General features: G+C 54.6%; 1 protein-coding gene across 1 annotated transcript in view; it reads left to right on the forward strand.

The window, feature by feature from the left end:
* Nucleotides 1-5,000, forward strand: part of DRC11 (dynein regulatory complex subunit 11) — a 952,572-nt gene that overhangs the window by 783,109 nt on the left and 164,463 nt on the right. The gene's annotated exons all lie outside the window — the stretch shown is intronic.

A 5,000-nucleotide genomic window follows, 5' to 3' on the forward strand; every position in this document is an offset into this window, starting at 1 on the left:
AGCAGAAGAGCGGAGCTGCGTATTGTCCTCAGAGAGCACCTGGGGTTTAAAGCACCGAGCAGACGGACGCCGCGCACGGCGGAAGGCCACCATCCAGCGTCTGCAGTGATTCGTTCAGGAGCAGGTAGGAAGTGTGTCCCTGGCTCCTTTTCCCGTACTCACGCGCTCGTAACCCAGAGGGGAAGCGAGAGAGCAGAACAGTTGGTCCGCGAGGAGCGGTTATCACTTGGGAGCACCATAGGAGGTGCACCAGACTTGAACTATTTTCGAGGGTGCTACACACCCCACACCGACCCCCTCCGGGTTCGGAGGAGGAGAATCCAGACCAAGCCTTGCTCGGCTGAGCAGGGGGACCCTAGGGTTAGGGAAGCCTTGCAACCCACCTGCTGTATTGGTGGTGAGGATCAACCACCGAGCAGCAGCGGTACTTTTGGGGAAGCAAGACTAAGTAGCGTGTTGATCCTCACGGGTGTGAAGGAGCGCTAACTATTTTGTATTACTCAGGCGGCGGTATAGTCACCGTGGAAGCCAACAGTCGATACATCGGAGCAGGATGGGCACTTGGGGAGTGGATAACTCCACCTCGGGTCTGAAGGAAGACTGAGGCTCATGACTTGCGGGTGTGACTGAGGCGGAGTGTGGTGGCTGTCAGACATTGAATACGCCTGGGTATTGGAGTGAGATTTTGGCGGTCCTGAGAGAGGTATCTCAGTGATCGCGGGGAAGGATTCCCACTACACATGGTAACTACCTTTCTTAGTGAGAATTATATGAGAGTAGCTAGTCGTTATAACTCCGATATAACTTTTGTGCCATTTGTCTTTCAGGTTCTATTCCCCGCTGTCCCTTCCCCCCTTCCTGTTTTCCCTCGCCTGATCGCCTTTGGGCTCTGTAACCTTTTGGTTGGAGCCCGGGGATATCTGGAGGTGGACCCCTATTACGTCGCCCGGACCCTGAGGAGCCCAGTATTCCTAACAGAATAACGCACCCACGAATCGTGCTCCTCCTGGTCCGAGGTGTACGACATGGCCACCTTAGAGGACGTAGTACAAGCACTAGCCTTGGTCCAGCAGGAACTAGTGGCATCGCGGACCGAGACGGCAGCCCTGAGGGACAGGGTAGACAGATTGACGCGTAACCCATTCGATGCGTCCCCAGGGGGCAGCCCACAGATTCAGGTGACGGTGCCACCGCCCATTCCCTTAGCCAGTCCGGAACGGTACTCCGGAGATCCCCAAAAGATACAAGTCTTCTTGACCCAGATTATGCTATACTTCTCGTGCAAGCCCTCCTCTTTTCCCACCAATCACTCACGGGTAGCGTTTGCGATATCCTATCTAGTAGGAGACGCGGCCTCTTGGGCGGTCCCGTTGGTCAGAAACAATGATGTTGTTCTGTCCGACTGGGACGCGTTCAGAGCGGCGTTTGAAGCGGTGTTCGATAGACGAACCACCACGTTCAGCACCGACAGAGAATTGCTATCCTTGAGGCAAGGGAAGAGCGACCTGGTTACCTACCTCACCTCGTTTAACCGGTTGGTGGCGGAGACGTCATGGCCCGAAGACAAGCGGATGTCCTTGTTCTACCAGGGATTGAGCGAGGATCTCAAGGACCTAGTGGCCCAGATTGACCCCCAGCCTACCACGTGCACCGCCATGATGAATCTGGTATTGCGACTGGATGGGCGCATGGCGGAAAGGGTGGGAGATAGACACAGAGGGATAGGGTCCACTTACAGATCCGCCCGGAGAGACACGGCTCCGGTGGCCTCTGACAGCGAACCGATGGAGGTGGGGGCAGTGAGAGCCCCTTTGTCCAAAACCGAAAGGGAAAGCCGCCGCACCCTAGGCCTTTGTATGTATTGCGGGAAACGCGGGCATTTCGTGCGCGAATGTCCGGCGAAACCCAAACCCACCCATCTGTCGTACAGAGGAAAGAGGGCAGCGGCGTCTACCTTGAGTAACGAAAGCAGCGGTTTGGAGAAGGGCCTGGGGGAACCCTCGGGGGATAAGGAGTGGAGAATACCGTCGTTGACCACGACTCGGTCCACCCACACTGAAGCCCACATAGTGTTACAAGCCGGGCTAGAAGTAGGGCAGCAGGTGCATCAGGTACTGGTAATGTTGGACTCGGGGGCCACTGGCAACTTCATTGATCAGGGGTTAGTACGGTCTTTATCGATAGGGGTAGTCCCCCGGGACTCCCCGGAGGAAGTACTGGCCGTAGATGGAAAGCCGTTGAAGTCTGGTCGCATTACGCTCCATACCGAAAGCCTGAAGATGTCCCTAAGAGATGGGCCCAATCATCATATAGAAGTCATAGAATTAAATATCATCGAGGCCCCTCAATATGAGGTTATTCTAGGAATGCCGTGGTTCTGTTGCCACAACCCGACGGTGGATTGGAAAGCCCGGACGGTCCGGTTTCTCTCACCAGGTTGTGTGGACAGATGCCTACAGGAACATCAAGCGATTGCCCTGGCCTTGACATACCCCTTTTGTGTCGCTACGGCGGCAGAAAAAGAGGTGGAGTTGCCGGTTGTGTATTCAGGTTACGAAGACGTGTTCAATAAGAGACAGGCGGAACGCCTTCCTCCACATAGGACATACGATTGTCGGATTGACCTGGTGGAGGGAGCCGTCATCCCCACGTGTAGGGTATATGCACTGTCCGAGCCTGAAACACGACATCTGAGGGAGTACCTAGACCACTACCTGGCACTGGGATTTATCCGGCCATCCCGCTCCCCTGCAGCCTCTCCCTTGTTTTTTATAGCTAAAGCCAATGGCGAGCTGAGAGCATGTTGCGACTACAGGAGTCTGAACAAGAACACCATCAGGAATAGGTACCCGTTGCCACTTATCAGCGTTCTGTTGGACCAAGTGCGTAAGGCAGTCATATACACTCGACTAGACCTACGAGGGGCCTATCACTTGGTAAGGGTCAGACAGGGGGATGAGTGGAAGACGGCGTTCAAGACCCGTTTTGGGCTCTATGAATATCTGGTGATGCCGTTCGGGCTTTGTAATGCCCCGGCGGCATTCCAGTTCTTCTTGAACGAAGTCATGCGAGAGTACATGGACATCTTTGTAGTCGTCTACATAGATGACATTTTGATCTATTCCTCCACGATAGAGGAACACACCAGACACGTAGGGTTGATCTTGGAGAAACTAAGAGAGAATAAGCTGTACTGTAAGCTCAGTAAGTGCGAGTTTGGGGTGGACACGGTGGAGTTCCTAGGAGTGATTCTGAGTCCGAATGGGTTGAATATGTCGGAGAGAAAGGTGAAGGCGATACGCGAATGGCCCATTCCCGGGACAGTTCGGGACGTTCAGAGTTTTCTGGGGTTCGCAAACTATTATCGCAGATTCATACATGAATTCTCCCAGATCGCCGGGCCCATTACTCGCCTGCTTTGCAAGGGAGTGCCGTTTGTGTGGACCTCTGAAGCCACCCAGGCTTTCGAACGCCTCAAGAAAGCATTCACCTCGGCTCCCATCCTCCGACACCCGCAGACGGACCTTCCATTCATAGTGGAAGCTGATGCGTCGGATGAGGCCATCGGGGCCATACTGTCTCAACGTGATAAGGTCACAGGGAGGTTGCACCCGGTAGCCTTTCTTTCAAAGAAGCTAGACAAGGCAGAAGCAAACTATACCATTGCAGAGAAGGAGCTGCTGTCAATAAAAAAGGCCTTCCAAGAGTGGCGACACTACTTGTGGGGAGCCCAACATAAGGTGACGGTATATTCCGACCACCGAAATCTTCAGTACATGAAGACGGCCAGGCATTTGACACCCAGGCAAATGCGGTGGACTCTCTTTTTTGAGGAATATGACTTCCTAATCACTTTTAGGCCAGGCTCAGAGAACAAGAAGGCAGACGCGCTGTCTCGACAGGCCGTGGAGGAGGACCATCTCACACCAGCGCCGGTGGCTATCATTAACCCATCCAAGGTCATCTGTGTGTTGAGGGCAGATCAATTTGTGGAAGAGGTACGCATCAGCCGTTCCGTGGGCGACTGGAAGAAGTGGGCTCAGAGTGACACAGAGCGAACCCTGAAGAAGGGGCTCCCCTTTCATAGAAACAGGCTGTTCCTGCCCACGCCCAAACTGCAGCACCAGGCGTTCCAATGGTGTCACGTGTCGCCCGTGGCAGGTCATCCCGGAATCAGGAAAACAGTGGAGGCCATGAGACGGCATTTCTGGTGGGACGACATGACCCAAGACATACACAAGTGGGTAAGGCAATGCGAAACATGCGCCCGCATCAAAGGAGAGAGAGGCCGAAAGAAGGGGAAACTGCTCCCACTGCCCACCCCCAAACAGCCCTGGAGGAATATCAGTTTGGATTTTGTCACCGGTCTCCCCCTGGATCAGGGGTGTGCGGCTATCCTGGTGGTGGTGGACAGTTTGACCAAGATGGGCCATTTCGTCCCATGCAAGAACCTCCCTACGGCGGGTCAGACCGCGCAACTGTTGTTGAATCATGTGGTGCGATTCCACGGACTGCCATCGGTGATCGTGTCGGACCGAGGCCCTCAGTTTATAGCCAGTTTCTGGAAGACTTGGTGTAAGGCGCTGCAAGTGGAGTCGGCCACATCAACCAGCTTTCACCCACAGACCGACGGACAGACGGAGCGCCTGAATCAAACTCTGAAACAGTTTCTGAGGTGCTATGTGTCGGAAGCACAGGGCTCTTGGGTATCCTGGCTTTGGTTGGCGGAGCTGTCATATAACAACGCCCTACACAGTTCGACGGGGATGTCCCCGTTTATGGCGAATTTCGGGTTCCACGCCAAGACGCTCCCGGTTGACATACCAACAGAGGTGTCCGATCATCCTTCGGTGAAGGAGCATGTCCGCGCCCTCAGACGGCTGCATCGGAAGGTGCAACGCGCTTTACAGGCAGCCAAGCGGTCCTACAAAAGGTGGGCTGATAAGAACAGGATTGATGGACCCCAGTATGCTGTGGGTGACAGGGTGTGGCTGTCCACC

Source organism: Triturus cristatus, chromosome 3_1 (assembly GCF_964204655.1).
Source record: "Triturus cristatus chromosome 3_1, aTriCri1.1, whole genome shotgun sequence".
Classification (NCBI taxonomy): domain Eukaryota; kingdom Metazoa; phylum Chordata; class Amphibia; order Caudata; family Salamandridae; genus Triturus; species Triturus cristatus.